Genomic DNA, 24,991 nt, shown 5'->3' on the forward strand with positions numbered 1-24,991 from the left:
AGTACAGAAATCAAAAGCAATGTCCAGTAGGTATGTAGGTTTGGATAATTAGATTGCCATTCTACCACATGGATGGGAAAACGTGAGCACTTGTTCTGTCTTCCACAATGACCCTGTCCACTAATATGTGTGAATAGATCACATCAGTATTCTCTCCTCCTAAAGAGAAATGAGAGAGGAATAGAGCAGAGGTCAACAAAGGGACAGAAGAATTTGGGGATCAGGAAGAGGGGGCTAAGGGATCACCTTCCCCATGTAAGTCTGTATTATTTCAATTTCTAGAAAAAGACTAGAAGAATAATGTTTTTATCGTGTTTCTTTTTTAAAAAATCTATCCAACTTTTAAAACGCAGCTTAAATTTTTTTCCCCATGGAATTCATACTAGTTCTTTCACTTAGATATGTTCTTATGATTTTTCACTCCTATAAAATGTTAATGTACTGCACATACATCTCTTAAGAGATTATTACTATTCTACTCTATGTTATGGATATTGACGAAAATGAATTTTTCCCCATCATCTGTTCAAATGAGTTTGTCCAAGTACTAAGTAATAATTACCACATTAAGAATAGGGACACACAAACAAGTTAATAAATAAATATATCCCCACCATCACTTGTACTATTAACTCATATTCCATTATGGAATAAAGATGGCACATAGTCACAAAACAGTATGAAGCTGTATGCCACAGCTAATTCAAACCAGGATTTAGAGTTTCAGTCTGCAGAACTGATAAAGAGGTAATTACTATGCATAAGCCAGGGGTAGGTTTATTTGCTGTTGTTTGATGTTTGGATCTTGGCTATAAGAAGATGAAATCAATTTTGTGATGTTTATGCTATTTTATTTTGCTTTTTAAACAGAGTCTCAATGCCAGTATCTTCCCTTAGTAATCACAGTCTCTCTTGTTTTAGTATTTTGGATTTCTCTTTAACTCTGATGCTCTTATTAAACTATTTTTATTTTTATTTGCAGTCTTGCTTCTAGAATCGGGGACAGTATACTACAGTCCATAGGCTTGTAGCCTATTTTTTAAAATAAAGTTTTATTTCAATATAACTATGCCCATCATTTATGTATTGCCTATGTCTGCTTTTGTGCTATAACAGCAAAATTGAAGAAGTTGTGATGGAGGTCATAAAACCAGACCATAAACCTAAAATTCTTACTCTCTTGTTCTTGAAGAAAAGCTTGCTGACCCCTGCTCTAAACAAGGGATCTATGAGGGTGAAAACTACATCTTGGTAAACTTTGTAATCTCAGCACTATGCACAGGAACCAAGGATTCTTGAACAGAGATCCACCACATGTACATGGATGCATTTACCCCATAGAATTGCCTCATAAATTGCATATGTGTTATTGTGCATATTCATTTGCACATGCACATTTATGTTTATTAGGAAAGATTTCTAGCTTGCTCTTAATCTCAAAAGAGAATAGGACAGGTCAGCAACTATCAAATCAAGCCCCCCATAGACAGAAAATATGAATTCTGGATATAAAACAAAAATGAACTCCCTGAAGGCCCTAAAAGTGAACAAGAGCAGGCAGATTCTGGGAAGGATGAGAAGAAATCAAAACCTGGAAGAAAGGAACAGCACTCAATGTTCTCTCTCTCTCTTTCTCTCTCTAGCTTTTAAACTATCCACAGTAAGAGCCAAGAAAGGGGCCTAAAACTCTGATTGAAAAACCCATGATTAAAAACCCTGAAGAACAAGAGGGCAAATTATTCTGGGACATCTACAATATTTGGAAAGTGAAGTGAGAGGGATCACGGAAAGAAGAGAGCTAGAAAAGAAACACCAAAATTCTCTGCCCAATCTCTGGCTCACCCCTAAACCACACATGTGTGGGGCAAACACAAAGCAACCAACTTTCAGATAAAATAATTGAGTTTTCAGCTTTTAACCAAGAGGCAGAGTATTCACTTTGAGCCCAACCAAGTTAATTGTCTGCCAAAGCAAAATTTAACGCTCTTCTGAGGAATATAACAGAATACAGAAACTACAATATATGACTTCCACAATGTTCAGGATAAAATTAGAAATTACTCAATGTGCAAAGAGACAGGACTGTAAGACTAATATTTAAAACAAGACAATCATCCAAATTATCTAAATTTTGGAATTAGCAGACAATTACAATAAAGCAGCTATTATAACTATGCTCAGTGAGGCAAAGGAAAATATGCTCATAACGTAAAAAAAGTTGATAAATCTCAGCACATAAGGACAAATGATAAAACCCAATGTAACTTCTAGGACTGATTAGTACACTATTTCAAAAGAATATGTGGCTCTCTCCTAAAAATTAAACTTCACTACCTACCAGGTCACTGTTTATTTCATTTGAGAAACTTGAGTTTGGGTTTCTCTAAAGGAACATGTCATAATAGAAAGAAACAGTCCTGAAACAGCAATTGAACTAAAGATTTAGAATAGCAAAAAAAAGCAACGAGTTGTTGCCTAAGCAAATTGACCTTAAACAAGTCTATTTATCTTATTTGTCTTAGCTGAGGAATGGGAATAATAATGGTATTCCTAATATTCCAAGCATAGTTTCTATAACATGGTAACACTTATTGTGTTATCTGTAATGATAATGATGATTATTTTTAATTGTGTTCTGAAAGTGCTTCTTTTTAAAACAGGAGTATCTAGGGAGATGACACATCCTCACTGGGTTTTGGATGTTACCTAAGAGGACAGAGGCCAGGATCCAAGAGTAAAGTAAGCAAAAGAGAAACTTCCAAAGGCATAGATCCTATTTCTAAAACTCAACTCAGAATGCTCTATAGAATTTGTCCGGTACTAATTAGCTTTTGACATCTGTGCATCTCCTCTCAATTTAATGTGAATAGTCTTTGTCAAATAATTCCACTAAAGTGTCTCGTTAACACTAAAATAGTGGTGAAATGATTAATTTCTAGGTACTGACTTGAATAACATTAATCTTGTTGAAATCATTTGGTATGAATGTGACTGTCATATATATTTTAAAAAACAGAAAACAACTGATTGTTTTTGATCTGCCATGTCACTGCATTTGATGTTTGAAGGAACTGTGGGGTCTGCTCTCTTGGGAGGCATATTCCACATGTTTGACACACTGATAGCAGTTGTAATTGTCGTGTAGAGGGAGGGAAAACAGAATTTTTAACTGCAGTCAAGAAGTTCTCTCCCAACCTTCCTCCCGCATAGGAATTGAGACGCATATTCAGAACATAAATTGCAATAATCTCCTGCTATTAACCCCAGGCAACTGTTCCAAAATGCAGCTTAAATAATGAAAATATTTAACATATGATACTACGTGTGGAAACAAGATTGTCTTTCTTTTTTTTTTTTCTTTTTATTATTATTATTATTATTATTATTATTATTACACTTTAGGCTCTATGGTACATGTGCGCAACGTGCAGGTAAGTTACATATGTATACATGTGCCATGCTGGTGCGCTGCACCCACCAACTCGTCATCTAGCATTAGGTATATCTCCCAATGCTATCCCTCCCCACTCCCCCCACCCCACAACAGTCCCCGAAGTGTGATGTTCCCCTTCCTGTGTCCATGTGTTCTCATACAAGATTGTCTTTCTACCCTCATACTCATAGTTGCAACAACAACAAAAAGAGACTTCTGAAAGCTAAATAATGAGGTGTGTACATGTTAAATTTGAAAAGGTAGGGATCATTTGTGGGACATATATTTATCAGGTTATGCTTATATATCTGTGCTTATTATAATAGGTAGCAGAAGCATCATATTATCAAGCTCCCCCTAACAAGTAGGGGTAAAGAATTAAGTTTTAGAAAACTTATTAGCCACATATCTCTATGTCATATACAAAAATTTGAATTAATCCTCATAAGCATCCAGATAAGATAGGTATTATCATTTTCATTTCAAACTGGGGCTACTGGCTGGGCCCAGTGGTTCACACCTGTAATCCCAGTACTTTGGGAAATTGAGGCAGGTGGATCACTTGAGCCCAGGAGTTCAAGACCAGCCTGGCCAACAAGGTGAAACCCTGTCTATACCAAAAATACAAAAATTAGCTGGGCATGGTGGCATGCACCTGTAATCCCAGATACTCAGGAAGCTGAGGTGGAGGATCACTTGAACTCAGGAGGTGGAAGTTGCATTGAGCCAAGATCACACCATTGCACTCCAGCCTGGATGACAGAGCAAGACCCTGTATCAAAAAAAAAACAAACAAAAAAAAAACTGGGACTACTGAGTCTCAAAGAAACTTACATTTATTAAAAAAGTATTATTGTAGCCTAGGAGACAGATTACAGTAACCTGAATTTAGAAAATGGCAATAAGGCCTATTACCAGTACATTCTCAATAACTTATTATGTGATCACTGTGCAGGGTCATTAGCAAATAAGAGCTGGAAAAATTTTAAAACTCAATTGTGAAGTTATATATAAACATGAGTACAAATACACAGACATATCAGGAACCTTGTTTTTTATCTTTTTATCAAAGCCTTGAGAATTGAAAGAAATGTGTTATTTTTGTCATTGCAAAAATCAGTGGCTACAAAGAGTTGATGAAGGCCCTGAGACCGTGGTAATTCCTTTATAAACTATTTGATTAAATATTTAGATATAACCCAGTTACTGGAAGATCACTGTTAAAATTTTCAATTATTTTGATTTAAAAACAACAGTTATCTTTTTTGTTACCTCTTACTATTTGTCAGGGACTGAGATCTGAGATGAGCATTTTACCTGACTTTTGTAATTTAACATGTATACCACCACCAAAAGGAAGGGATTAGAATTCCCACTTCGGAGATGACATAGCTGAAGCTCAGGGAGGTCAAAGAACTTTTCAAGCTCATAGAGATAGTAAGTAGCAAACCAAGGATTAAATTTTATGTAGTCTCACTACAAAAACCTCCGTTCATAAATTCTGCCTCCCTGAGTGGGAGTTGGTTTTGCATTTAATCTAGAGAGCAGGCGTTGACCAAAGAGAGTGAGAGAAGAGTAAGAAGATAGCAGCCCCAAAAAGAAAAACTATCTTCCATAATTAAGACCTTAGGAACATGGAAATCAACCCTGTGGCATAACTATTTGCCAAAATAAGACAGGATGTATAACTAGCCCTGAAGGGCAACAGAAACCATAATTTGCCGGATACTCTTATTATCCCTGTCTTATACTGGTCAAACATAATACCACTTGTGGTATTATGGCCAGTTTGGAACATCATAATAGAAAATATTTTTGTTAATCTATAACATGCCCAGATTAATGTCCCCAGGTTGATAGACAGGTGCTCAAACACAATGATGGTATATGGAGAACACCTGAATAAGCTGGGAATGCTTAAATCTGAGAGGAGATAGCTTTGGTTAGGGTGGTAAAGAAAGAAGGTTATGAAAGCATGAGATGTGTCTTTAATTGTAATATGTGGATATGCAAAAGAGAATGATTTAATTTATTCTGTTTATATACAAAGGGTAAAATATATCACTCTAGGTAGAAATTTCAAGGTGGCTGGATTCAACTCAACATTAACACCTCTTCATAAGTATAATGTTTCCATCATGGAAGACTGACTCTTAAGATTGTTTACCCCATAATGTGAGGTATGCAGTAAGACAGACCATGATAAGTTTCGTGCTGAACATGATACAGTAAAGATTCTTATTTAGATAAATTCAAGCTTCTTACTTCAAATTCATAAAATCATGTTAAAATACCCATGAGGTGGTTGGAAATCTAATGAGGTGGTTGAAATCTGGCTTTTCTCATCACAAGATTCTGGTCTTACAGTTTCTGATTATGTGAATTTGGGAAAATTATTTAATTTCTCTGAGCCTCAGTTTATTCATCATATAAAACTTGTATCATAGTGCCTCCCAGGATTACTGTGAGGAATAAAGTAGATCATCTGTATAAATGCTTAGCACATTTCTTGACATATCATAAACACAGCAATACATTGGAGATTTGTGTACTCAAGAGTGGTGTTAACCATTATATGCATTCTCATTTTACGAATAGAGAAAATGAGCATCAGAGACATAAATTTGGACAGGTGAGGTCCAAATCTGGAACAACTGCCTTCAACTATCCTTTGATAGACCAACACCAAATAGCTAATATTGACCTTGAGGAAATAGCGTAAGTTAATCATTCATTCCACAGTTATATTTTTTAAGATCTAGAATGTCTCAGGATATTTTAGGTTTTGGAGGTACTGAAAGAAAAAAAAAGAAAATTGTTGTCCTTAAGTTGCTCATATTTTATCTAGAAAGAGAGACAATTAGAAGATAGTATGATAACAGCAGAAATGGGGGTACATGTAAGATACAATGGAATCCCATAGTACACGAGATAGATCTGCTGGGTGATGGTTGTGAGGTGACTTCTGGGGTGAAGAGCCCATAGTATAGGTTAAGTTAACACATGGGAACAGAAGACAGAGACCTGAGACTGCCTTTGTTAATATGACTTAATTATCTCCAGGAAATTATCATTCAGGAAGATAAGATTTTAAACAAACAAGGAACTTCAGGAAATGATTGCAATTCAATTTACCTTAGCAAATGGTGGGCTAATATGGACAAATAGCTTTTCTCTCAGAAAAACAGATTGATTATCTGGGCAAACTACTCACTATCAGACAAGAATTTACTTATCAAGGCTCATTTAAGAGCCTCACCTTAAAGTGTTCAGCAACTCTAAATTATTATTCTAATACAAATATTACCCATTCTCAATCATTGCTCTTTCTTGAAAGATCTACCTTGAACCTCTTGATTCTAGACATCAAAACCATGAAACCACTCTTCTCTGACCTCAGTTGTCTAAAGCACTTCTAAGATTCTGTCAAGGTGTTGTTCTGCCCTACTGCAGTAAATCTAATAAACTCAGCTTCGCTTTATCAACAGGCTTTTTGGTAGGTTTTCTGGACAGCTGAACAATCAACAAAACTCTGGCTCAACTGTTGACAGAGCTTAGGACAAAGTTCATACAGAAGAAAAATGATATTCTTTGTTTTGGCACTGAGTCTGAGGAAGATCACTTTACTGAAGCTTATAAGGCACGCATTTCTTACAATTACCTTCTTTATCTTCATAATAAAAAAGGCTTCTCCCCATTATAGCATATTGGCATGTTGGTTATTACACCTGTTTATGCTGTCTATACAATAGCATCTTACCTGGTATGTCTTGAATCAGTAATGTATTGCAGCTAGGTAGATAAATGAAGAGTTAAGGAAGGGTTTCTCTAAAAACAGTTGATGTCTATGGAAGGCCCCAGACTGTCCTTGAGCTTTTTAGGACTAGAAAGGGTCCAATTAATGTATTTACTTTCTACAGCAACTTTGGTGCTTTGGAAGAATAAAGAGTAGCTATTAAATTATGCAACAAGACTCTGTGGAGCACATTTCTAATGTGATTTGAAGAGTAGATTCTACATGGCATTCTTTAGACTTTCCAGTTGCCTTAACCATATCTCTCCATTTCTAGTTGGATTTAAAGAGCTTAAAAATGCGTACCAGGTACCACAGATTAAAGCTAGCTCAACACCTGAGGGATAATTCTCCTGGGTCTGGCTCCTTGAAGTCATGTTTACTTTACAAATTAGTGAGCAATGATCAGGGTCATCTGCATGGCTGTGTAGGCCGCTCCCTGCATATGGTCACCCAATTTGTGGAACAGATGGGGGCTGAAATCCAGACTACAGTTGGATCACCAATGTGCACACCCTAGCAAAGGGATGCATCTACCTGGAGGCAGCACCTGACTTTTATAACTCACACAAAAGTGCCACATGGACTAATATAGATTTGGCTATGATAGTGATTACATTTACATTGCTACACTAATACCCAGGGTAGCAAGAGGTCCAGACCTGAGGGTGCTCAGTCACAATTCTGTGCTTAAAACGTTTGGCATCTTATGAATGTGATAAAGTAAACTAACGGTGATACTATAAACTAGAATATAGTTCAAGTCCTAAAAGGCGTACATACAAATGCTACTGAACACTCTGAGGGTGACATATATGCTTTATGTGCAAATGTGAGTTCTCAATCAAACTGTCTCATAATTATGCATTAATATTCCAAAGAATTCCCATGACTTTTCATTTCAGCCTTCTTTAGTTTGATGTTGTTGATGCTCTTCTGCATATTGCCTCTATCCATGTGCATTCAATATATTACAATTAAAAGGTAATTGGAAAAAGCAAAAGTCTCTGGCTTATATCGTCCAACAAGAGGAGACTCCTCTTGACACTTATTATACAAACGTCCTAAATATTTGGAGGAGGAAAATCCTCAAAGGTTTTTAAGTTTGTAGCATTACAGAAATCATAGGTAGAAATTCATAACACAGTCACCATTATTGCTAATTCCAGATCATATTGCTTTCTCTTTAGTTATGCTGTATCTTTATTGTTTGATGAATGTAATATACATTTATATGAAGTTTCAATTTTACATGTTTCCAAATTTGATTCTTCAACTTACACAAAAATGTCTGTATATTTTTAAAATTATTCAACCTCTCATTTTCTTATTTATTTATTTATTTATTTATTTTATTATTATTATTATTATACTTTAGGTTTTATGGTACATGTGCGCAATGTGCAGGTAAGTTACATATGTATACATGTGCCATGCTGGTGCGCTGCACCCACTAACTCGTCATCTAGCATTAGGCATATCTCCCAATGCTATCCCTCCCCCCTCCCCCCACCCCACAACAGTCCCCGAAGTGTGATGTTCCCCTTCCTGTGTCCATGTGTTCAATCTCTCATTTTCTTATAAGGGTTGCTCTTTAACATTTGTGGAGAAATATCCATACTTGAAAATTAATAAGAAATTCTGCTTATGCTCATTAAAGAAACATTAATCACAGTTTGATCAAGAGGGGAGGGACTGAAGAAGTCAAGGTCCTGTTTTAAGTGGAATGCTCTTCTGACTCTCTATAAGAACTATCCATTATTGTACTAATTTTTCCTCCCTATAATCCAGAGAAATATTCTAGAAGAAGTGACCAATTTTAGCAAAAAAAAGAGGTTTGTCCTATAGGTCCACTGTGAAGAATGTTGTAATTTCATATCAAATTGATTTTATGGGGCAACTGCAAGTTTGGAGTTTTCAAAACACCTACAAGAGATAGCAGCAGAATTAAGAAGCCAGACCTCACAGGAGAAGGGGTAATTAAAAAAAGGAGGCAAGGGATCCAGAAAAGAAGGACATGTGGGAGTTTCGAGAGAGACAGGACACAGACAGAGGGCACATTTGAGCAGTAAAGAAATATTTAAACTATCCTCTGGATTTTTAGATTATACGAGAAATACAGCACTCTTTCCAGTAATGGATTGGCCCAGGTATCTTTCTAGCTGTTATGAGGGATGATAAGAGAAAAGTTCTTCATAGGGCAGAGTGTGACTACAGAAGAAATATTAGACCAAACTTGTTCACCCTTGATTACTGCCCCTGCTGGCTTTGTTCCTGCCTTATGTGATATATCTTGTGTCCGGCCAGAATCTTGGGATGTTGCAGCAACATCAAATGGCAAGAAAAGCCTTGCCAGAAAGTCTAGAGTTTCCTGTTACCTGGGCAGAACTTGCTGTTATTGGAGCCTGAAAGTATAGAAATGGTGGTGTAGTCGGCCACCGGCAGACTTCCAAGAAAGTCAGAGTATGGGTGTTTTGATCAGCTCCACTACAATGCATTCGGGTAGAAGAAAAGGACCCTAACAAAGTCTAAACCTGACATGGGTGACAGAATGAAGGCAACAGAAAGTAGGCTAGCATGTTAAATATTTAATATCTGTTGAATTGCTTTTCATCTCTCAATACAGTAGCTAGTTAGCTGTTTGCCATGCTCTTTTTAGCTTTCCCCCCAGTATTTTCTTAATAGTTCCTTTTTCTCTGATATTAATGTATCACATATTCAAAATAAAAAATGGGGGAAATATTGACAAGCATAATGTAAAATACAAATCACCTTTGAGGTAAGCAGTGTTAAAATCTGTGCATTTTTTTCTAGTTTCCATGTACTTATTTTTTCAGCACAATTTTTATCTTGAATATGCACTTTCATAACCTGTGTTCATATCAGGCCACTTAGGAGAATTTTCCCATTTTGAAAACAGTATTTTAACGTCTGCAAAATATCTCATGCTACCATTTACCATAAATTACCTAAAACTTCTATTTGGGAGACACTTAGCTTTTTTTTTTTTTCTTTTTTCTTTTATTATTATTATTATTATTATTATTATACTTTAGGTTTTATGGTACATGTGCGCAATGTGCAGGTAAGTTACATATTGGAAATCATCATTCTCAGTAAGCTTGTTTTCAAGTTATGATTATGAGTTACATTAAAATAATTCTTTCTTATACATCAATTTAGAACTTATCTCTGAATAATTTCTTGGAATAAATTCCTAAACTAGGACAATTGTTTCTGAGAATACAGTCATTTTTAAGCCTGTTAAACTAGGAGATTGGTTCATTAAAGCCAAATAGTAACATTGAGTATAAATTGGAAACAACTCAGCAGTGCCCAGAGTCCCTCTTTTCAAGAGAGGATGACCAAGCTCAAAGTACCGTAAGTATTAACTCGTATTTCTTTTTTTTTTTTTTTCTGAGACGGAGTCTCGCCCAGGCTGGAATACAGCAGCACGATCTCCACTCACTGTAACCTCCGCCTCCCGGGTTCAAGAGATTCTCCTGCCTCACCCTCCCAGTAGCTGTTAACTCATATTTCTATGTTCATTTACAAAATATGGCATTGTGAATCCATACAGATACTAGCTAGGAATACTTTTCTGATTGTTTTGGTAGAGTTGTTCTCCTATTTGTTTGTTTTCATAAAGCCAAGCGAATATGAACTTTCCTTCTAGCTTATAATAGTTATATCAGAGCAGCTTGGTCTGTCTGCACAGAGATGTCTATGCAGGACATGGACAGCTTCCCACATGACATATATCAATTGAGTGCCTACTCTTTGACAGGTAGTTTCACATATATTATTTCAGAGATTCCACCTTAGCACTGCACTTCCAAAAATATGGGCCAAGACTGAGCAAGGTGATGGTGAATTCATTAGGAGGTCTTAACGAAGGCTTCAGGCTCACGGTCATGGAAGTAGGCAAAAGCCGCATGGTGAATACTTCTTGCAAACGCTCACCTTCATGTCTTCCTCTGGCCTTTGCATGGCTTCCAGCCTGCCCCTTATACCTTTCATTTCTTGCCTTTGGATTTCATTAGTGCTATAACATGGGGCTCAGGTAGAACCACTCTTAACTCCCCAGGCTAAAAACAGAAGTGACATGGAAACGTAGTGATTGATGCCTATGGAGCCACCCTTAACCAATGGAGTACTGGAATCAATAAATAAATGCTTCCCTTTCTTCTCCTGGGCAGGTGGCTCTAAGGCTTTTCTGAAGATTCTGGCAAGATTGAGCACCAGTCTCTCAGAAAGGAGGACTAAGGAGCCATCTCAAAAAATCAAAATGGAATCTTATTGGCCTTCCCTTCTTTCTAAAGGACTATATTCCCAAATAAATTACTTGTATGCCAACATTTGTCTCAGGCTCTACATTTGTCAGGAGCTAAGCTAAAGCAAACAATATGCCTGAATGAGTCTTAAAGTAAAAGAAGTACATCTTCATTGGTCACTTTTCCTTTACAGCAGCCTTTCATGCATTCTCTATCTCTGCTTGTCTTTCTCTATCTCTGCTTGTCTCTCCCATTTTCTCTCGCTCTCACTCCCACTCTCTTTCTTGCACTCTCTCTGTCTCTCGCACTTTCTCTCTCTCTCTTATTTTCTCTTTCTACACACACACACACACACACACATTCAAAAGAGTGTTAATGGGTTACCGGAACTCCCAGAGTACCCTGGTAAATTAGCAAAATTGAAGGTTAGCATATAATGGTATAGCAGAAATCATTTTCCAAATTTTAACAATCTAAGTAGTTTTCAAAGTTTGGTTTGCACACCCTGGGAGTTCCCAGAACCCTTTCATGGGGTCCGTGAGGTCAAAACTACTTTCCTAACAATATTCAGATGGTCAAGGCCTTTTTCGCTGGTTGACATTTTTATTAATTGGTGCAAAAGCTATGGTGGGTAAGACTACTGTTGTGTTAGCACAAATCAAAACACTGAAACTAAACCATACTACTATTCATTGTATTCTGCATGAAAACACACTTGCAATTTTTTTTAAATGCCAGTTTTGCCTAAGATTGTCCTTGACAAAGCAGTAAAAGTTGTTAAATCTTAACCCTTGGGTACACCTGTTTAACATTTAAGTCACATACCTGGAAGTAATATCTTTTCATATACTTCTGCATAATGAAATGTGATGGTTATCTTGAGAGAAAGCTCTTCTACCTGGCTGAAATGGCTGCCTTTTATGTGGAACATCAATTTTACTCAAAAGAACAATAGACAGAGTACGATTATTCAGCATTGTGCATTAGACAGCTATTTTCTAAAAATAAATAAATAAATAAAGTGAGCCTGTCACTTCAAGGAAAAAAATGAACAGTATTTGGCACCAGTTATAAAATTGAGCCTGAAAGTCAAAATTAGAACATTGGAAATCTCTGCCACTATCAGCATGACAGCTTCCCGAAACTTAAAGACTTTTCTGATGAATTTAGTTGTGGTATTAACAACTGTGATTTCTGAAATGTATAATGAAATATGTCAACATTTGGAAGATGTTAACACAGATGATCTTCTTGACCAAACTTTAGTCAGGACCCTCTGAGCCCTCTTCTCAACTAATCCTCAGCCTTGGCTCCCATTCTTGCCACGCCTGCACAGCCCAGTTTTTGCAAGAATCCTGCTAAGTCAGTTTAATGAGAATCACCCCACCGATGTTTAAGTCTTTGACCTGCTTTTAGTAAGAATCCTGTTAAGTTGGTTTAGCAAGACTCTCCCTATTCTTGATGTCTCCTCTTAGTAATTTTCCATGCACAGACTCTGCCTGTTGGCTGTAAATCCCCAACTGTCTTGCTGTATTCAGAGTTGAGCTCCGTCTTGCCTTCCTATTGCAATTGTCTTGACAACGTGCATAACAGAGTGAACCAATAGCCTTCAAAATACCAATGCATGATGCTGTAAACTGTTTATGGGTAAAAGGTCCACTTAAAATATGAGGAAGATCAAAGATTAATAAACCAGAGCTCAAAAAGTTCATTGATAATATTTCAGATTCCACATTGCAACTAACATTTAAGAAAGTACCATTTGTCAAGTTTTGTTATAGTATCAAAGAAGATCATCCACAATTATCTATGCATAGGATATTAAAATATTCATCTCCCTTATTCAACTACTTATGCATGTGAGGCCAGGTTTTATTCCTATACATCAGCCAAAATAACATATTGAAATAAATGTAATGCAGAAGCAGATGTGAATCTAGCTGGCTTCTATTAAGGCAGCCATTAAAGAAATCAAAAAAATATGAAACAATGCCACTCTTCTAATTTTTGCTTTAGAATATTGAAGTTTTATTTCTAATATAACTGTTATTAATGTTAGCATGTAATGGATTTATAAGAATTACAAAAAATATAATTTCTTGCAAAATTTAATTTTTAATTTGGTAAATATCAATAGGCATGATTCACATGAACTAAAGCTCTTTAGGTTCCACAGTAATTTTCAGGAGTATAACAGATATTGTGAAAACAACACTTGGGAGTAGCTTATCTAATGTATCAGGGGTTTAACACTCTCTAATAGTGATTAAAGAGATGTTTGAAAAGAACAAACTGACAAATCTGGTCATTGTTATTGCATTGATGTTGGTTACAACAAGAAAATATGTTTAGGTTTCTAGAATAAAAGAAAAATATCAAGCTTTCAAAAGGAGGAGACAAGGGGGTAATACATGCCAAGAAAAATAGACCCGGCCTTGGGAAATCTAATCACCAAATCAAATTGAATTCACTTGATCTCATTATACTATCCCAGGACATAAAAGTGTTATTGTTTTTTCAAATGAAAGATAATTAAGTTAATTTGAATTTGGGTTAATACTAAAATGAATTTATGATACCCAGTAAATATACTGATTACCAGAATTATGTTTCAACAGGTTGCTTTCACTGGGTTAATAAAATGTATTATTAACATTTCTAGAACTTTTTAACAAGCCTCAAACAATAGAAAAATCAAATCACTTTGTCTCAATGAACATAAAATCTTAGACTATGTCTTTTCCAAAAATATTGCACTACACAAACTCTAACAGATATCTGTGATTTCATATTCATAGAAAACCACCATAGAATCTTGAATGTCTACATATATAAAGAAAGATGATTAGCTTTCTGGGTTCAGATTTCAGAAAGTCCTGAGGAGTCCAAACCACAAAAATAGCACAATCTGAAGCATAAAGAATACATGATCATAGCTCTATGTAAGATGATTAAGAGATTACTTTTGTTTGGGATCGATGCTGCTTGAAATATATTCTAGGGCAACCTCTCCATGAGACTCACTCTCTCGGCTTCTGTAGTTCTGCAGGTGAAGTCCAGAGTACACACTCCACTTTAGAGATATGGGCAGAATTGGGACAGTTGAAGAGCACCACTTGGGCTCAGTATTAAAAAAATTCAAAATTAGCTCTTATTTCCTATAGTATCATGACTTCTCAACATCCAACACTGGTCTATTAAATATTTCAATCTTTGTACATAATAAAACCATTTTAAAATACCTGTTTATATTCTTGATGTAATCACACCCTAAAGAAATGGGACATGTAGTTGGTTGCTTACCGGGGCAAGTTGAAGGAGACAATGAGAGAGTCTCTGATGTTCCGGGCACATGGGACTCTGTAGCATGTGCTTAAGGGATCTCCAACTTTACTCACTCTGGCCTGATTTGGTCTGTGTTTAAGACAGAAGACTTACAGTCAATTAGGTTGATGCAGCACTAAAATTAGTCACCAATGTTCCTGAACTTTATTTGTAACAGCAGAGAGTAGTTATGTCTGAAATGTCCAACATAGGAAAATCATTAAGCAAACTGCAGTACAATTCTGTGCTGGAATAGCATGTAGCTATTAAAAATGATGCTAGCAAAATATTTTTAATATTATTAGGATAAATGTACATAATAACATTAAATAAAAGAGTAGAAAAACCCCACATGTATGAAAATCTAAAATTTATACAAACTATACAGAGGTGAAATAGTCCCTTGATATATGTCAAAACCTCAATATCAATACATCATTGAGGATCCTTTGATTATAAGCATCAGAAACCAATTCTCTTGCAAATGTAAATGAATGTACTAAAAAAATTGGGTATCTCATTGAATCTAAGGAAGGGCAGAAATACACTCATTATCAAGAAACTGAGTAGGAGGAATTATGGACAAGTTCTTCAAGGGTTTTCTTAAAATTCTTCTTTTCTAGCCATTTTCTGTTCTTAGGATTCAGTTCCTCTTAGGGAGATTCTAAGTGAATGAATGTGGGTCAAGTACCTACTTCTTAGCCAGAGAAAAAAGAGGTAATTTGATTGGCAGCACTGCCAAAAAATACATGGAAGAGAGGAAGGAATAGTGGATTAAGAAAATGAAGGATGTTGTTTATTGCAGAAGAGAAAAAGTTATTGGGCATATTAAAACTGCATGTCCTGCATGTATGTATATAATGACCCTAATAACAATAGCTACCATTTGTTAAACACTATAATCTCAATACTTTGTTTTCTCTGCTTACATGAATGTTCTCATTTAAATTTCTCAACACTTAAAGGTGGATTTTCTTATTAATCTCAATTACATAGGTGAAAACTGATGCTCAGAAAGGTTAAATAAATTGCCTAATGTCATGCAACAAGAATGTGGTATCTCTGGAGTTTGATCTGTGGCTTTTGGCTGACCAGCTATACAGTCCAATAATTTGCCTGAATAGAATACACTATAGATAATGATGTATTGTCATCACCACTGTAGTGTTCATTTCTTCCAGTGCTACTTCACTAAAACAAATGATGAACTAAAGATTGGGGCCTAAAGCCCTTCTCCTAAGCAATACTTCTATAATCTCTTATCTAAGAAAAATAAGTTTATCTCTGAATATAGCTAGAAATAAGCAAGAGCAATCTGGAAGTATCCACTTTAAAATATTTGAATTTTAGTTTTAAAACTGTATATCAAGCACATTTCAATTGTTTTATTGTCATAAAAGATAGAGCACATTTCAATTAGTCATGCAGAATAACCACAGAATGTTAGTATGAATGGGTGACCCGTTTACCCAGAAAAGTTAAAATCCTGTGACATTCTCAGAGCTCTGACTAGAATGAAAAATAATGTATCTTTTTCACTCCAACAATCTTAGCCATCATGCCCTGGATGTTTTATTCCTTATCTCCCAAATTGATTCCTAAGTTTTCAGTGCTAGCTTTGTTTCATATAGTTTAAGCTACTGAAGATCTTAGAATTACCCCTAGTTTAAACATTGGAACTCACTTCAAATTCCAACATCATTTACTAATAAAGCCTCAAACATTAGCTTGCATAATAATTATCTTGTCAGCTTCTTTAAAATGCAAATTCCTAGGGCCCCACTTGAGAGAACTAATTCAGTAGGTCTTGGGCAAGATACAGGTGTATGCATTTCACTCAGAATCCCAGGTGATTCAGATTGTGTGGACTGTATTTCGAATACCACACTGGTTTTTATAATAGTCGAAATGCATACTAAGAAGGAAATGGTGACTAGCAAGCCTACAACCCATTCTCACTCATTCCTGTGTGGGGAAGGTGGACAGGAAATTACCCAGGAAGGAAATAAAGCAAAAAGCTCAAATCTTCTTGTAACCATACTAATAGCATAATAATAGACCTGGCAAACATAAAATTGATGTTTGCTAGCAGAAGCCTTATTAATGGAATGCTTTTAGTGAGACATACCTAGTCTTTCTAGGATTGCTTATGGTAAAACACTATAGATTTATGGAACATAGCTCCCTAGAAAACATCATGTAAGCTATCTGACTATGTAAGTGTAAAATTGAGATGATGTATGGCCAAAACTGCTTTGTTTTGCATAAATAATGTAACTGCGGCCGGGCACGGTGGCTCATGCCTGTAATCCCAGCACTTTGGGAGGCCGAGGCAGGCAGATCACGAGGTCAGGAGTTCAAGTCCATCCTAGGTAACACAGTGAAACCTCATCTCTACTAAAAATACAAAAAATTAGCTGGGTATCATGGTAGGCACCTGTAGTCCCAGCTACTCGGGAGGCTGAGGCAGGAGAACGGTGTGAACCCACGAGGCAGAGCTTGCAATGAGCCAAGATGGCACCACTGCACTCCAGCCTGCGTGACAGAGACTCCGTCTCAAAAAATAAATAAACAAATAAACAAATAAAGTAACTGCATGCATTACTTAAAAATCACATATGTTGACCTGGGCCAGAGTGCATCCTGCCTGACTCAGCAAGAAAGGACTGGGGAGCTATGCTTGTGTTCTTGGACTGCTCCCTTTCTTGCATTAGCCTAATGATTAATTGCATTCTTTAAATTAATAGTAAAGCTTAATGCTAAGTAAGACTTCTGATTTGTTTGAAAACGCTGGACATTTGGATCCTTTGTGCACCTTACATACATACAAAGTTCTTCGTGATCTGAGTCCTGCTTCCTTCATCTCTCCCAAAACTTGTCCTTCACACCAATATCCACTAGTCACATCAAACGACAACCTGAAACTGTGCTGGCTCATACCTAAATGCTTTTCCATTGGACTATATTCATGTTGCACTCTTAGCCAGGAATTACTTTTCTATCTACTGCCTGATTCCATAAGACTCAGGTCAAGTATCACCTCTCCAAGAAATCTCTGGAGGAGAATGGATCACCCCCTCCTCTGTGTTCCACAGCACACCAAACCTTGATGGGCCCTCTAACACTTTACTATACTTACTTGTTCTTACTGTTTCAGAACCTGGCCTTATATTTACAGTAAGTATTAAAAACTGTTTTTATTATCAAATAACATGTACAGACATGTAACCATACCAAGTTCTCTCCCATCACTCAAGCTCATTTCAGCTTGAAGCCCTAGTCCAAACTTTTAACTCTGTCATTATCTGTAATTTCTGGAGTTTTTATGTTATATTAAAATGGTGCCTTCTTGTGGGTCCTTCCACTAAATGAGGCAGAGCTGCATATATATCTGCTGCTTATCTTTATGTCCCTACTGCCCTACACACAGAAGACCCTCTGTAAGTCTGAAAGGAGGGGAGAGATAAGGGAGGGGAGAATGCTCTTCCTCTGGATTTGATCCAGGGATCTGGTACCAACTGGGTCTGATGGGAAGGAGAATGACTTGGATTCCATCAATCCTTGGATAAGGACCAGCCCTACTGTTATAAAACTCAATAATTAAATGAGCACAGCCACCTGGAAAATTCATCCAAGATTGTAGAATGTTATAGTGAAATGTCATGCTTGTTGTGTGCTAAGACCACAAAAGCTTTCCTGTGGAGACATTGGCATTATTGAGTGCTAAACCAAAGTGGAATTTATAAACTGCAGCCTTGACCCTGTACATTCTCTTGGGAGAAATAAGCCTTTGTGAACACATTCTCTTTCTGATTTGAAAAGGATTCAGTTGCTGTGGACCAGTTCTCAGGAAGCAGGATCAGAGGATGTGCAATGGGATAGATTCGATTACATGCAAAGGCCAGGAGATCACACTGGAAATACAAACCACTGACTGGGAAAACCCAGCCCCAGTGCTACCATTGCTGTTAGCGACTGCAATGTTTCCCAGAAGACCTGTTTATAAAGCTTGAATGACTTTGGAAGTTCTACTCTGGAGTGATGATGCAGTGGTTAAAGCTGACAGGAATCCTGGGGGACCCTTGAGTTTGCAGCTGTTATCACTAGACTGCAGTGCCCAGGATGGCACAGAGTGTTTGTTTTTGTTCACCACCATATTCCCAGCATCTAGCATGGCACGTGGCACACAAAAAAAGCACTAAGTACATTTTTATTAAAAGATAGAATGAATAAATAATCATCCAGAAACAATTCTTCATAAAATCATTTTCTCTAGACACCTGGGTTAGCAGAAAATTCTTGCTGGCTGGATGAAGCAAAGGGATGCAAAATAAATATATAATAGATAATTTGGCAAATGTTTGGGCTGGATGAAGCAAAGGGACGCAAAATAAATATATAATAGATAATTTGGCAAATGTTTGGTCTTTGATTGCTATGATTGGAGAAGGAGTGATTAGTGAATAATGGCAGGGCCAAGGTAAAGACAGCTACCTGAATATGAGATGAATGAACTTCAAACTAGATAAATCCAAGCACATAATCTTCTCCAGCTAGACAGTTGTAAATATAATTAAGGAATTCCCAAAAGAAACACATATAGGATTATGGCTGTCACTATCATCTGCATTTTAGCCAAATTTGATATTTAGCTTCATGCATAAACAAGCATTTTATTGCACATACAGGAGACTAGATCTTTGCAGTAGACAGGCACGGTCTCTATGAAGACATCAAGCACTCATGTCACACCCTTGGAAAAAAAATACATTAGTAGCTCCCCCAGGAGGAAAAAGCCAAAACGCAGCCAGGAAGCAGCATTAGCTCTCTCAGGCTGAAAGAACATTCAATGAATTGAGGCTAGACACTTGGAGAAGGCATTGGCATAAATCAATAAATGAACGCTCCCAACCCTACAGAGCTTCAAGCTATTTAAAACCAAGGGTCTTTAGGCTCCTATCAGTTTTCACACCCTCTAAATCCAAAAGCACATATTTCCTAGGTGATCCCTTAAAGAGTTCAGAGCAAAATACAAGTTTCTTTACTGATAGTAAGAAATCTGTTCTAATGAGAAAAAAAAATACTTTTTTCTCCCATTAAACTCCACCCTTGCAGCAAGCAGTGTTTGCATCGTGCTTACGCGGGAGGTTTGCTAACATCAGGTTTTGACAGCTGTCTTCACCCACACAGCCCTACATTAGCCAGCAGCTGCATCCTAAATGACAAAAATCCAGAGCAGCTGTCAGCCCATTCTCCTTTCATTAACTTCTCTTTCTGTTCCTTGACATGAGCCCATCTCGTCTTGCTACCAATTCTCCTCTCCCCCGTTCCCAAACCCTGCTCTGTCAGTCTTGCCCCTCAGATTGCTCTTGGCCTGCCCCAATCCAACCCTCATTGATTGCTTCCCAGTCACCTCCCTGTACTCCTCTCTTTACTACCCTGGATTCAGATGGTTTCTGCTCCTTAGCCCCAAAGGCTGTGTTCCACTCCTCCTTCAGCTTTCAGCACCATCGTCCTGGATGCTCACAATCACTTAGTAACGTTTGCCTCCTACTTGGCCTCCTGACCATCGGAAGGGTCTTTTTTGGCTGCTGTGCTCCTCCCTCCTCAGGGTAAGGTGGGGGGTTACTCAGTGAACTGAAATACTATGAAGATTCCAGTGACATTCCAACTGAATTGGAATTCAATTCAGTGAAAATTCCCACTCCCGGAATAAATGCCACCCTAATGCAAATTCTAATCTGTTTTTCTGAGAACCACGGTAGTTAGAGTTTAGTTAGTTATAACCCTGCATCAGGGAGCAATCATTTTTAAAGGCTTATGCCAGAGTAGCAAAGCTGTCAACATATAATGGATGTGAAAAACGCACAGGACACCACCTATACAACAAAGCAAAACAAACAAGAGAAAAACAGGATGGAGATTATGCTTCATTTCTATGAGTCCATTAACATGGCAATAAAGGAGATAATTAACATGAAGAGCTTAGTTTAGCATAAAGCCTGAACATAGAAAGCATTCAATATTACCTGTTGTTGCTAGTATTATGATTTTTAAATTATTTCAAGACTACAGGAATGATACAATAAGAAAATGCCCTCTACAAGGACTACAGACTGGAAGAAGGGAAATAGAGATACACACTGACCTGGAGATAAAAGATAGCAAAAGATTAAAAAGTCTTGGCAAAACTATTTTAGGTGTCAGTAGAGGTGTGCTGGGACTGGCTAGGGAGAGGGCACTCTGAGGGGGGATAACTTTTCTGCAGTGTTGGCTCATGTATTGATTTGCTAGGACCGCAGTAAGAAAGTACCACAAACTGACTGGCTGAACCAACAGAAATGTATTGCCTCACAGTTCGCAAGGATACCACTTTGAAATCAAGGTGTTGGCAGGGTTAGCTCAAACCTTCTGAGAGCTGTGGGAGAAGGATCTTTCTCAGCCTCTCTCTTTGGATTGTAGATGTCCATCTTCTCCCTGTGTCTCTCCATATTAACTTCCCTCTATTGGTCTGTGCCCAATTTGCCCCTTTTGATAGGGACACCAATCATATTGACTTAGGGGCCCACCTATTCCAGTGTTACCTCATCTTAACTTATTGCATCTGCAATGACCCTGTTTCTAAATAACGTCACATTCTGAAGTGCTGAAAGTTCAGATTTCAACATATAAGTTTTAGGGGAACACAATTCAAGCTATAATAGTTGGTGAGATATAATAAGATGCTTAAAAATAGACATAGCCTCAATTCCAAGTTCAATTCCAAGTTCAAGGCACAAAAATGTGTGCAATTGTAATTCTAATATGTTTTTTAAACTGAGAAATACTGACATATCCTAAATAGCCGGTAATAAACATATAATTATATCAATCTTGGTACACCCATTACAGTGAAATCTTGCATAACCCTTGAAAGTAATGTGTCTGAATCTATAATGAAACTCAAAATGTTCATAATATATTGTCAACTGAAAGAAGCAGATATGTTTATCTCAGATTATATGAAGTAATTGTGATAATTTTGCATATAAATTGGTCAATATATTAACTGTATTATTCCTGAGAAATGGAATTATAAAACTTATGAGTTGGATTTTTTTTTTTTTTTTTTGAGACAGAGTCTTGCTCTGTCACCCAGGGTGGAGTGCAATGGTGCAATCTCGGCCCATTGCAACCTCCGCCTCCCAGGTTCAAGCGATTCTCCTGCCTCAGCCTCCCAAGTAGCTGGGATTATACGCACCTGCCACCATTCCCCGCTAACATTTTGTATCTTTAGTAAAGACGAGGTTTCACCATGTTGGCTGGACTGGTCTCAAACCCCTGACCTCGGGATCCGCCCACCTTGGCCTGCCAAAGTGCTGGGATTACAGGCATGAGCCACCGCGCCCAGCCAGATTTCTTAATAATACCTATTTCCATCTTTTCCAAGTGTTCTATGTTTGTTACATGTAAATCGTTTATTAGAGAGATGTTTTAAAATACAAAGCTAATTTTATATTAAAATATCTTTTTTAAAAACATTACATCATGAAACCACTCCTGGTTCCAATCTCACTCAGGTTTCTTCTTAGGAATATCTTTCTACATTAAGAAATTCTATAAAGAAGAGGCTTGTTTTGATAAATATCAATTTATTTTACTGATATTTTAGACCAAAAAATGACAAATGTACTTAGTGTTACTTGTTTCATTGCATAGAAGTCACATTGCTGCTGTAATTATAATGCTACAATCTTTTCTGATAATAACAGAACTGCTAATTGATCCATTTATTCAAGATCATTTTGCTGCTTGCACTTTCTCAGTGCCAGGCCAACGCCAGACTCTTCAGGGTACAGAAATAATCTATCACTATCACCAAGTGTTAACAACATGAAAGGTGATGGAAAAAATATATTTGGTGAAAACTTAAATGTCAATTCCTTTTGGTGAAGACTTGTCCACATAGATTTTGGTCTGCCTTATCATGGCCAGCTATTTTTATTAATGAAACCTGTCTACTGTGTGTTTAGGTTTCCATCTACCATACGCTAGAAGTGTGTTAAGGCCTGGCTGTAAATTATTGGCATTTCCACTCTGCTTTAGTTTGACAACTTGAGTGGAATAAATAGTTAAAATGGTCCATTGGTTTTCTGTAGATGAAGGAAATAATTTCACACAGACTGAAGGTAATGGTGATATGGAGAAAAATTATCTTTTTTGGTGACTGTTCTACTGGGATAGATGGGTAACGTTCGAGCCTTAATAGACCTCATGTAATTTCTCTCTACTGTCTACCCAGATGAAGACGATATCACAAACAGATGAACTATGAGTCAACACAAGACCCGTTTTCCTGCAAAACACTAGATGGTTGTGTCTCAAAAGCACAGAATAGGGATGTCTCCTTTATGTAAGAACATTTTTTTCTGGTGATTAATGCCACATCATTCAGAAAAATACATTAAAGTTCCTTCTAAAAATGAACCAAATATTTTTAACAAACTATAAACTTCTTCCTCTCATTTGGCTATCCCTGGAAAGGCAAGAAAACACGTCTCTTGTAGGTGATTTTATCACTGCATATTCCCTTTGGTTTTCAAACCATGTGAAGAGTTTATCATTCTCTGGAATAACTTAAGTAGAGTCAGAATTGATTATATAAGTGCATGAGGTATTACTAACAGGATAACCAGCTCCTGGGTCTTTGCCTACACAGCCTCCCAAGGTGAAGATAAGCAGTACAAACTTACTTGGTGATCTAAAGCAGTGGTTCTCAACTGGTGTTGATTTTGTCCCCCAGAAGACACTTGGCAATGTCTGGAGACATTTTTAATTGTCACACTGTTGGGGCTACTACTGGCACCTAGTGGATAGAAACTAAGGAAGCAGCTAAACATCCTAGAATGCACAAGGGAGCCCCATGCAAGAAAGAATTAACCTGCAAAAATATCAATAGTGCTGTGGTTGAGAAACCCTAATCTAGTTATTTTACTTACATGGTAGCTATAATTTTTCCCTCATTGTCAAACATAACACTCACTCATTGAACACCTGGAGAGTTGAATGAATCTTCAGTGCTTTCCCTGAAGAGAATCATGAGTCTCATTCACAGGAATTAGAAAGACAGGTTCTACTTCAGCAATTCTCAATCATGATGTAGTGACAAAGCATAGTGACCCACTTTGGGTCACATTCAGTTTTGAGTTAATAACTGTTAAAGGATCAGGGTAAAAAAAATGAGTGACTTTCTAAACATAAAGTAGTGAAAAGTCAAGGTTTATAATGTCTCTCACAGTCACTTGCAATACGCTTTCTTGGTGGTGGAGGTATCGTTTAGCTATGACACGCATAAACACGTATGCTGCCAGCCATTGCTATAGGTGAGCATGATCACATTAATAGCCCCACAGGCCAAGAACATACTGTGAGCTGCTAGTCTACAGCATATAGGGCAACATATAGAAAACTCATTTATTCTCCTTTTTTTTAAATTCAGATACTTGTGATGGCTGTCAACTGCCTTTAGAAATTCCTTGCTTTAACAATTTATGTTGCCAAAACAATTAGGGTTTCCAACACCAGCAGGCTTTAGAGGTGTTTTTTGAATGTTAATCCTTCTTGGGGGTTTTCTGCTTATGCCAGATTAGATAACATGGTAAATTGATTTGAAAAGAATAAATCCGAAACTCATTTGCATTAATGTTTTCTATTTCCTAGGAATGTTTCCCTGGTTAATTGTTAGCCCATGGTAAGCAAGTTATCAATTAATTGCTGGAAAATGCAGTATGTATATTACTTTGGTCTTTAATTGACTACAAGTTTTCTTGCTCATTAAATGTTAATTTAATTGTTTAAATAAACAAGACCATTAGGACACTAGTCAATTCGCTGAAAAAAAGTTTAATGAAACATACATTTCACTTATAATTATGAATCAATTTTTCTATAATGAACAGGCCTAAGAGTTGGACTTCTTTTTAATTACAGAAGTTGAACAGTCTGTCTCCAAGAATGTAATGTACCTAAAACAGAATGCTGCAGTTTAGATGGTGTGGTTTGTCCCAGTCAAAACTCATGTTGAAATGTAACTGCCAATGTAAAATTGTAAGGAAAGAAAAAGGGGATTTCAGAAGTAGAAATAATTTGGGACACACAGCAAAGCGGTTCATTTTGGAAATATTTTCT

General features: G+C 36.9%; 1 long non-coding RNA gene across 9 annotated transcripts in view; it reads right to left on the reverse strand.

Annotated features, from left to right (window-relative positions):
- The window catches only part of LOC129058539 (uncharacterized), a 188,183-nt gene that overhangs the window by 35,343 nt on the left and 127,849 nt on the right, over positions 1-24,991 (reverse strand). For 4 of the 9 annotated variants that reach the window (XR_010139168.1, XR_010139170.1, XR_010139173.1 and 1 more), the window contains 2 exons: positions 14,804-14,914; positions 12,326-12,439 (listed from right to left, as the gene is read on the reverse strand). This is a non-coding gene — a long non-coding RNA (uncharacterized LOC129058539). Of the gene's footprint in view, positions 1-11,164; positions 11,315-12,325; positions 12,440-14,803; positions 14,915-24,991 lie in introns of those variants that run through there. The other 5 variants (XR_010139166.1, XR_010139167.1, XR_010139165.1 and 2 more) reach the window with 3 other exon arrangements.

The sequence above is a fragment of the Pongo abelii genome, chromosome 2 (assembly GCF_028885655.2).
Source record: "Pongo abelii isolate AG06213 chromosome 2, NHGRI_mPonAbe1-v2.0_pri, whole genome shotgun sequence".
NCBI lineage: Eukaryota > Metazoa > Chordata > Mammalia > Primates > Hominidae > Pongo > Pongo abelii.